Source organism: Oncorhynchus keta, chromosome 32 (assembly GCF_023373465.1).
Source record: "Oncorhynchus keta strain PuntledgeMale-10-30-2019 chromosome 32, Oket_V2, whole genome shotgun sequence".
NCBI classification, from domain to species: domain Eukaryota; kingdom Metazoa; phylum Chordata; class Actinopteri; order Salmoniformes; family Salmonidae; genus Oncorhynchus; species Oncorhynchus keta.
In genome coordinates, this window is record NC_068452.1 from 30,071,213 (window position 1) to 30,082,426 (window position 11,214).

The window sequence follows — 11,214 nt, forward strand, 5'->3', positions numbered from 1 at the left end:
TGCCTCGCCTCACTCCGTAATGGATCGTTCAGGAGGCTGTCTCGCCTCACTCCGTAATAGATCGTTCAGGAGGCTGCCTCGCCTCACTCCTTAATATATCGTTCAGGAGGCTGCCTCGCCTCACTCCGTAATAGATCGTTCAGGAGGCTGCCTCGCCTCAATCCTTAATATATCGTTCAGGAGGCTGCCTCGCCTCACTCCTTAATAGATCGTTCAGGAGGCTGCCTCGCCTCACTCCTTAATAGATCGTTCAGGAGGCTGCCTCGCCTCACTCCGTAATAGATCGTTCAGGAGGCTGACTCGCCTCACTCCTTAATAGATTGTTCATAAGGCTGCCTCTGCCTCGCCTCACTCCTTAATAGATTGTTCATAAGGCTGCCTCTGCCTAGCCTCACTCCTTAAAAGATTGTTCATAAGGCTGCCTCTGCCTCACCTCACTCCTTAATAGATTGTTCATAAGGCTGCCTCTGCCTCGCCTCACTACTTAATAGAGCTTTCATAAGGCTGTCTCTGCCTCACCTCACTCCTTAATTTATTGTTCATAAGGCTGCCTCTGCCTCACCTCACTACTTAATAGAACTTTCATAAGGCTGCCTCTGCCTCACTTCACTCCTTAATATATTGTTCATAAGGCTGCCTCTGCCTCTGCCTCTGCCTCTGCTTCACCTCACTCCTTAATAGAACTTTCATAAGGCTGCCTCTGCCTCACCTCACTCCTTAATAGATTGTTCATAAGGCTGCCTCTGCCTCGCCTCACTACTTAATAGAGCTTTCATAAGGCTGCCTCTGCCTCACCTCACTCCTTAATATATTGTTCATAAGGCTGCCTCTGCCTCGCCTCACTCCTTAATAGATTGTTCATAAGGCTGCCTCTGCCTCACCTCACTCCTTAATAGATTGTTCATAAGGCTGCCTCTGCCTCACCTCACTCCTTAATAGATTGTTCATAAGGCTGCCTCTGCCCGCCTCACTACTTAATAGAGCTTTCATAAGGCTGCCTCTGCCTCACCTCACTCCTTAATATATTGTTCATAAGGCTGCCTCTGCCTCGCCTCACTCCTTAATAGATTGTTCATAAGGCTGCCTCTGCCTCACCTCACTCCTTAATAGATTGTTCATAAGGCTGCCTCTGCCTCACCTCACTCCTTAATAGATTGTTCATAAGGCTGCCTCTGCCTCGCCTCACTACTTAATAGAGCTTTCATAAGGCTGCCTCTGCCTCACCTCACTCCTTAATATATTGTTCATAGGGCTGCCTCTGCCTCTGCCTCTTCTTCACCTCACTCCTTAATAGAACTTTCATAAGGCTGCCTCTGCCTCACCTCACTCCTTAATAGATTGTTCATAAGGCTGCCTCTGCCTCACCTCACTCCTTAATAGATTGTTCATAAGGCTGCCTCTGCCTCACCTCACTCCTTAATAGATTGTTCATAAGGCTGCCTCTGCCTCGCCTCACTACTTAATAGATTGTTCATAAGGCTGTCTCTGCCTCACCTCACTCCTTAATAGATTGTTCATAAGGCTGCCTCTGCCTCACCTCACTCCTTAATAGATTGTTCATAAGGCTGCCTCTGCCTCGCCTCACTACTTAATAGATTGTTCATAAGGCTGCCTCTGCCTCACCTCACTCCTTAATATATTGTTCATAAGGCTGCCTCTGCCTCGCCTCACTCCTTAATAGATTGTTCATAAGGCTGCCTCTGCCTCACCTCCTCCTTAATAGATTGTTCATAAGGCTGCCTCTGCCTCACCTCACTCCTTAATAGATTGTTCATAAGGCTGCCTCTGCCTCGCCTCACTACTTAATAGAGCTTTCATAAGGCTGCCTCTGCCTCACCTCACTCCTTAATATATTGTTCATAAGGCTGCCTCTGCCTCTGCCTCTGCTTCACCTCACTCCTTAATAGAGCTTTCATAAGGCTGCCTCTGCCTCACCTCACTCCTTAATAGATTGTTCATAAGGCTGCCTCTGCCTCACCTCACTCCTTAATAGATTGTTCATAAGGCTGCCTCTGCCTCACCTCACTCCTTAATAGATTGTTCATAAGGCTGCCTCTGCCTCGCCTCACTCCTTAATAGATTGTTCATAAGGCTGCCTCTGCCTCGCCTCACTCCTTAATAGATTGTTCATAAGGCTGCCTCTGCCTCACCTCACTCCTTAATAGATTGTTCATAAGGCTGCCTCTGCCTCGCCTCACTACTTAATAGAGCTTTCATAAGGCTGCCTCTGCCTCACTTCACTCCTTAATTTATTGTTCATAAGGCTGCCTCTGCCTCACCTCACTACTTAATAGAACTTTCATAAGGCTGCCTCTGCCTCACTTCACTCCTTAATATATTGTTCATAAGGCTGCCTCTGCCTCTGCCTCTGCCTCTGCTTCACCTCACTCCTTAATAGAACTTTCATAAGGCTGCCTCTGCCTCACCTCACTCCTTAATAGATTGTTCATAAGGCTGCCTCTGCCTCGCCTCACTACTTAATAGAACTTTCATAAGGCTGCCTCTGCCTCACTTCACTCCTTAATATATTGTTCATAAGGCTGCCTCTGCCTCTGCCTCTGCCTCTGCTTAGCCTCACTCCTTAATAGAACTTTCATAAGGCTGCCTCTGCCTCACCTCACTCCTTAATAGATTGTTCATAAGGCTGCCTCTGCCTCGCCTCACTACTTAATAGAGCTTTCATAAGGCTGCCTCTGCCTCACCTCACTCCTTAATATATTGTTCATAAGGCTGCCTCTGCCTCGCCTCACTCCTTAATAGATTGTTCATAAGGCTGCCTCTGCCTCACCTCACTCCTTAATAGATTGTTCATAAGGCTGCCTCTGCCTCACCTCACTCCTTAATAGATTGTTCATAAGGCTGCCTCTGCCTCGCCTCACTACTTAATAGAGCTTTCATAAGGCTGCCTCTGCCTCACCTCACTCCTTAATATATTGTTCATAGGGCTGCCTCTGCCTCTGCCTCTGCTTCACCTCACTCCTTAATAGAACTTTCATAAGGCTGCCTCTGCCTCACCTCACTCCTTAATAGATTGTTCATAAGGCTGCCTCTGCCTCACCTCACTCCTTAATAGATTGTTCATAAGGCTGCCTCTGCCTCACCTCACTCCTTAATAGATTGTTCATAAGGCTGCCTCTGCCTCGCCTCACTACTTAATAGATTGTTCATAAGGCTGTCTCTGCCTCACCTCACTCCTTAATAGATTGTTCATAAGGCTGCCTCTGCCTCACCTCACTCCTAATATATTGTTCATAAGGCTGCCTCTGCCTCGCCTCACTCCTTAATAGATTGTTCATAAGGCTGCCTCTGCCTCACCTCACTCCTTAATAGATTGTTCATAAGGCTGCCTCTGCCTCACCTCACTCCTTAATAGATTGTTCATAAGGCTGCCTCTGCCTCGCCTCACTACTTAATAGAGCTTTCATAAGGCTGCCTCTGCCTCACCTCACTCCTTAATATATTGTTCATAAGGCTGCCTCTGCCTCTGCCTCTGCTTCACCTCACTCCTTAATAGAACTTTCATAAGGCTGCCTCTGCCTCACCTCACTCCTTAATAGATTGTTCATAAGGCTGCCTCTGCTTCACCTCACTCCTTAATAGATTGTTCATAAGGCTGCCTCTGCCTCACCTCACTCCTTAATAGATTGTTCATAAGGCTGCCTCTGCCTCACCTCACTCCTTAATAGATTGTTCATAAGGCTGTCTCTGCCTCACCTCACTCCTTAATAGATTGTTCATAAGGCTGCCTCTGCCTCGCCTCACTACTTAATAGAGCTTTCATAAGGCTGCCTCTGCCTCACCTCACTCCTTAATAGATTGTTCATAAGGCTGCCTCTGCCTCGCCTCACTACTTAATAGAGCTTTCATAAGGCTGCCTCTGCCTCACCTCACTCCTTAATAGATTGTTCATAAGGCTGCCTCTGCCTCGCCTCACTACTTAATAGAGCTTTCATAAGGCTGCCTCACCTCACTCCTTAATAGATTGTTCATAAGGCTGCGTCTGCCTCTGCTTCACCTCACTCCTTAATATAACTTTCATAAGGCTGCCTCTGCCTCACCCTCACTACTTAATAGATTGTTCATAAGGCTGCCTCTGCCTCACCTCACTCCTTAATAGATTGTTCATAAGGCTGCCTCTGCCTCGCCTCACTACTTAATAGAGCTTTCATAAAGCTGCCTCTGCCTCACCTCACTCCTTAATAGATTGTTCATAAGGCTGCCTCTGCCTCGCCTCACTACTTAATAGAGCTTTCATAAGGCTGCCTCTGCCTCACTCCTTAATAGATTGTTCATAAGGCTGCCTGTGCCTCGCCTCACTCCTTAATAGATCGTTCATAAGGCTGCCTCAGCCTCACCTCACTCCTTAATATAACTTTCATAAGGCTGCCTCTGCCTCACCTCACTCCTTAATAGATTGTTCATAAGGCTGCCTCTGCCTCGCCTCACTCCTTAATAGAGCTTTCATAAGGCTGCCTCTGCCTCACCTCACTCCTTAATAGATTGTTCATAAGGCTGCCTCTGCCTCTGCCTCTGCTTCACCTCACTCCTTAATATAACTTTCATAAGGCTGTCTCTGCCTCACCTCACTCCTTAATAGATTGTTCATAAGGCTGCCTCTGCCTCGCCTCACTACTTAATAGAGCTTTCATAAGGCTGCCTCTGCCTCACCTCACTCCTTAATAGATTGTTCATGAGGCTGCCTCTGCCTCGCCTCACTCCTTAATAGATTGTTCATAAGGCTGCCTCTGCCTCGCCTCACTACTTAATAGAGCTTTCATAAGGCTGCCTCTGCCTCACCTCACTCCTTAATAGATTGTTCATAAGGCTGCCTCTGCCTCGCCTCACTACTTAATAGAGCTTTCATAAGGCTGCCTCACCTCACTCCTTAATAGATTGTTCATAAGGCTGCCTCTGCCTCGCCTCACTACTTAATAGATCGTTCATAAGGCTGCCTCAGCCTCACCTCACTCCTTAATAGAACTTTCATAAGGCTGCCTCTGCCTCACCTCACTCCTTAATAGAACTTTCATAAGGCTGCCTCTGCCTCACCCTCACTCCTTAATAGATTGTTCATAAGGCTGCCTCTGCCTCGCCTCACTACTTAATAGAGCTTTCATAAGGCTGCCTCTGCCTCACCTCACTCCTTAATAGATTGTTCATAAGGCTGCCTCTGCCTCGCCTCACTACTTAATAGAGCTTTCATAAGGCTGCCTCACCTCACTCCTTAATAGATTGTTCATAAGGCTGCGTCTGCCTCTGCTTCACCTCACTCCTTAATATAACTTTCATAAGGCTGCCTCTGCCTCACCCTCACTACTTAATAGATTGTTCATAAGGCTGCCTCTGCCTCACCTCACTCCTTAATAGATTGTTCATAAGGCTGCCTCTGCCTCGCCTCACTACTTAATAGAGCTTTCATAAAGCTGCCTCTGCCTCACCTCACTCCTTAATAGATTGTTCATAAGGCTGCCTCTGCCTCGCCTCACTACTTAATAGAGCTTTCATAAGGCTGCCTCTGCCTCACTCCTTAATAGATTGTTCATAAGGCTGCCTGTGCCTCGCCTCACTCCTTAATAGATCGTTCATAAGGCTGCCTCTAGCCTCACCTTAATATAACTTTCATAAGGCTGCCTCTGCCTCACCTCACTCCTTAATAGATTGTTCATAAGGCTGCCTCTGCCTCGCCTCACTCCTTAATAGAGCTTTCATAAGGCTGCCTCTGCCTCACCTCACTCCTTAATAGATTGTTCATAAGGCTGCCTCTGCCTCTGCCTCTGCTTCACTCACTCCTTAATATAACTTTCATAAGGCTGTCTCTGCCTCACCTCACTCCTTAATAGATTGTTCATAAGGCTGCCTCTGCCTCGCCTCACTACTTAATAGAGCTTTCATAAGGCTGCCTCTGCCTCACCTCACTCCTTAATAGATTGTTCATAAGGCTGCCTCTGCCTCGCCACACTACTTAATAGAGCTTTCATAAGGCTGCCTCTGCCTCACTCCTTAATAGATTTTTCATAAGGCTGCCTCTGCCTCTGCCTCACCTCACTCCTTAATAGAGCTTTCATAAGGCTGCCTCTGCCTCGCCTCATTCCTTAATAGTTCTTTCATAAGGCTGCCTCTGCCTCGCCTGACTCCGTAATGGATCGTTCAGGAGGCTTCCTCGCCTCACTCCGTAATGAATCGTTCAGGAGGCTGCCTCGCCTCACTCCTTAATAGATCGTTCAGGAGGCTGCCTCGCCTCACTCCTTAATAGATCGTTCAGGAGGCTGCCTCGCCTCAGGAGGCTCCCGCCTCAATAGATCGTTCAGGAGGCTGCCTCGATCCTCACTCCGTAATAGATCGTTCAGGAGGCTGCCTCGCCTCACTCCGTAATAGATCGTTCAGGAGGCTGCCTCGCCTCACTCCGTAATAGATCGTTCAGGAGGCTGCCTCGCCTCACTCCGTAATAGATCGTTCAGGAGGCTGCCTCGCCTCACTCCGCCTAATAGATCGTTCAGGAGGCTGCCTCGCCTCACTCCGTAATAGATCGTTCAGGAGGCTGCCTCGCCTCACTCCGTAATAGATCGCCTGCCTCGCCTCACTCCGTAATAGATCGTTCAGGAGGCTGCCTCGCCTCACTCCTTAATATATCGTTCAGGAGGCTGCCTCGCCTCACTCCTTAATAGATCGTTCAGGAGGCTGCCTCGCCTCACTCCGTAATAGATCGTTCAGGAGGCTGCCTCGCCTCACTCCTTAATATATCGTTCAGGAGGCTGCCTCGCCTCACTCCTTAATAGATCGTTCAGGAGGCTGCCTCGCCTCACTCCGTAATAGATCGTTCAGGAGGCTGCCTCGCCTCACTCCGTAATAGATCGTTCAGGAGGCTGCCTCGCCTCACTCCTTAATATATCGTTCAGGAGGCTGCCTCGCCTCACTCCGTAATAGATCGTTTAGGAGGCTGCCTCGCCTCACTCCTTAATATATCATTCAGGAGGCTGCCTCGCCTCACTCCTTAATAGATCGTTCCGGAGGCTGCCTCGCCTCACTCCTTAATAGATGGTTCAGAAGCCTGTCCTTGCCTCTGGTTTTTCCGCCAGTGAGCCACTGAGCAGCAGCGTTGGTCAGTAACTCAGACCCGAGGCTGGGCCACTAGAGGACGTGTTCCAGGTACTCACCAGCCCCTCGACCAATTACCATTAATGTCTTGTTCAACCTGCCAGCCCATTAGTCATACACTCACAACCCCAGCTGCAATTTCAGACACAATTTGAGCTGTGAGCGGTGGCATTTTAACTCATTGTTGCTGAGTGCTTCTGCACAGTGGTGTGTACATGGGAACAGAAGAGAGTTGAGCTGTGGGTTGGGTACAGATGGTCAAAAAAGGGAACCCGTTTTAAAGAGCAGAATGTTGTGGTGGTTTCCACGTTTCACACTTTCTATGAACCATTTATGATTTATGTCAAGTTACGCTGACTGAATATGTGCTGAGTGGGGAACATGGGAATGTAAATTAAACCCCAAAAAAGTGATATTTTATTCGTACTATCTGAGAGATCAGCTGCAGTGTAAACCAAATGGCAGTGGGTCATATTCATTGAACTATTCAGAAATGTTTGCTGTAAACGTGTTTATCATGATTCTGAGCTTATCTGACTCTGCACTTATCTGACTCTGCACTTATCTGACTCTGCACTTATAACCAAGGCAATGTGGGGATATCTACTTTCTCTGACCCACATCTAAGGATCATGTTATGTAGGCTAGTGTGTGTCCGTGTGCCAGTGACTCCAGTAAAGACAGATTCCACAACAGCCTTCCCATCATGCAAACCTAGTTTCATCTAGTCCTTTTCCTGGCCCCTTGAAGAACGAGACGTGTCATCTGGCAGGTCCATTCCAGTGTTAATCCCCATTTTCAACACACTTTAAACAGTACATCATGGTGAATCATGCATGTGGGAACCATGATGTACTGTATGTAGACAAATGCTGTCCATCTCTATGGTTTTCAGACAGATTCATTCATTTTCATAATTTTCTTTGAAGACAACCATGGGTGTGTTAATACGGTACATTGGAAATTATTTAGCATTTTATCCAAAATGTTAGCTTCAAAGTGTTCATTTAAAATGAGGAGGAGAGAGCAATGCTTTGTTGTGCACACCATTTAGTTGTTCTGTACATCATATTTCTGCACCAAAGATATACTGTGAAGCTCAGACAGTTTGTAACATAATTGAGCCATTGGCGAGTTTTCCATTAGGTTTCGGCGGTAGAGTGAGTCAAAGTAGAGGAGTCAAAGCAGGGACAGAGCCTTCCCTCTTATCCCAAGGACACATTCACACCCCGGCTCCCACAGGCAGAGTGAGATTCCCTGGGCCCCTCAGTACTTTTATGAGTTCGTATCGGATTCTTCCGAGGTGTTGTGTCTTGGAGCAGTGCCAAAGTCTTTGATTTGCTCTGGACAAGTCCAGGGAGAGGCTTGGGAAACGGTTTACTTCTTGGCTTTCCCTTCCACACAGAGGGCTGGCCAGGGAAATCCTTCACTATTGATTGTTGTAGGGGGTATGCCAACACCGCCACTCTTATTACCTAACAGCCTCCCAGGGGACTGGCAGAGCTGCCTCTAAACAGGGTATCATCCTATATAGAGTGGCCCTATTTAGAGAACATATAGAACCACTCTAACTAGATGGCTGGTCCAGTCTAGCAGTGGGCTGCTGCTCTCCCCTGGCTGTTGTTTCTGAGAAGGTATCCACAGGCTTTTGAGCTCACGGTCCGAATCGGCCAGGCAGGAGACTGTTATGCAATCTTTTGGAAGTAGACTGTACATTGGGTATATATGGACTAGATTTCTGCTTATTCTTAGTAACAGAAAAAGAGCGTCTCTGCTCCAATGGACTCAGTTGGTGTAGAGATTGTATCTATTTATTTTTTATTTCACCTTCATTTAACCAAGTAGGCCAGTTGAGAACAAGTTCTCATTTGCAACTGCGACCTGGCCAAGATAAAGCATAGCAGTTTGACACATACAACAACACAGAGTAACACATGGAAGAAACACAGCAATCAATAATACAGTAGAAAAAAATACAACAAAAAGTCTATATACAGTGAGTGCAAATGAGGTAAGATAAGGGAGTTAATAAGGCAATAAATAGGCCATGGTGGCGAATTAATTACAATATTGCAATTAAACACTGGAATGGTAGATGAATGTGCAAGTAGAGACACTGGGGTGCAAAGGAGCAGGATAAATAACTAAATACAGTATGGGGATGAGGTAGTTGGATGAGCTGTTTACAGATGGGCTATGTACAGGTGCAGTGATCTGTGAGCTGCTCTGACAGCTGGTGCTTAAAGCTAGTGAGGGAGATATGAATCTCCAGCTTCAGTGATTTTTTGCAGTTTGTTCCAGTCACTGGCAGCAGAGAACCGGAAGGAAAGGCGGCCAAAGGAGGAATTGGCTTTGGGGGTGACCGGTGAGATATACCTGCTGGAGCACGTGCTACGAGTGAGTGCTGCTAGGATGTCAATTCTATATTAATTGATAATTTCATCAATTACTTTACTCAATTTGCTCTTAAATAAGTAAGAGTTGGCAAGTTATTGGCAGCAGTAGATCACTCATCACCCATTAGCATAAGTGTAACTAACCCTGTCCTTGTTGTAGGAGAGGTCATATTTGTGTAATGCTTAAAGTAATTTAGCATTATTTGTCACCAGATCTGTTAATCTGAGCTCTATTTAAAGTCTCTAATGCATTGTAATCTGCACCTCCCTGCAGATTGCTCTATAATCTCCAGATAGCAATAAATAACATATACAGTACTGTAGGTACTGGCCCGGCCATTGCTAGTCTCCATCCTCACTGTGGCAGTATTTATAGAAAGGTACTCTGTCAAGGAGGTCCCAGAATGAGAAATACAAGGAGGCTTTTGCAAATGATCATGTCAAGGATTTTTAATTTATTCCAAAATAACCACGAGTAACCGTAAGTGTGCCAAAGAGGGTCCTGGCCAAATTGATAAGTGTCCTTAGTGTCACGAGTGGCGCTCGGCGGTCGTCGTCACCGGCCTATTAGCTGCCACTGATTGTCTTTCCTCTCCCTCCTTGTATGTTGATTGGTAGCACCTGTTTATATATGATTAGTTTGTCTTTATTAGACAGTCGGCCCGCCTGGTTGTTGTGCGGGATTATTTCAGTGTAACCTTCGGCTCTTTTGTAGAGGTACGTGTTAGTGCCTGGTCGTGACTTTTCCGTTGTACATTCTCATTCCCTGTGTTTGGGGCCGTTACTATTGTGAGCACCCTGTGGTGCGTTGGTGCTATTAAAGACGCACAGCTTTGCACTCACTGTCTCCTGCGTTTGACTCCACACCCCTACGACACCTGAAGCATTACAGAATCCCGCACCTAAATCAAATTGAATGGAGTCAGCAGGAGCAGCAGCCAACCCTCTCCCATCGATGGAGGAACGGGTTCTCCACCACACCACCGTTCTCCATCGGATCGGATCCGCGATGGATCAAGTGATGGAGAGAATGGACCGATGGGAGAGGAGTGGTCTCCTCTCTCCACCTTCGGCACCCCGGCACCCACCCGACTCCCCATCACTCGACTCCAGCACCCTCCGTCTGACGCTACCGAGGGCTTATGATGGAGCGGCGGCGGGTTGCCAGGGGTTTCTGCTTCAGCTGGAGCTATACCTGGCCACCGTTAGACCCACTCCCTCAGGAGCGGAGAGGGTGAGTGTCCTCATCTCCTGCCTCACGGGTCGTGCTCTGGAGTGGGCGAACGCAGTCTGGAATGGCCCAGACTCAGCGCAGGAGCACTACTCAGAGTTTTCCTGCCGCTTCCGTGCCGTGTTTCTCGCTATACACCAAGTCACTTGGCTCTGTCATAACCTCACATGGTCTCTCCTATCATTGCTATGCAGACGACACACAATTAATCTTCTCCTTTCCCCCTTCTGATGACCAGGTGGCGAATCGCATCTCTGCATGTCTGGCAGACATATCAGTGTGGATGACGGATCACCACGTCAAGCTGAACCTCAGCAAGACGGAGCTCCTCTTCCTCCCGGGGAAGGACTGCCCGTTCCATGATCTCGCCATCACGGTTGACAACTCCATTGTGTCCTCCTCCCAGAGCGCTAAGAACCTTGGCGTGATCCTGGACAACACCCTGTCGTTCTCAACTAACATCAAGGCGGTGTCCCGTTCCTGTAGGTTCAT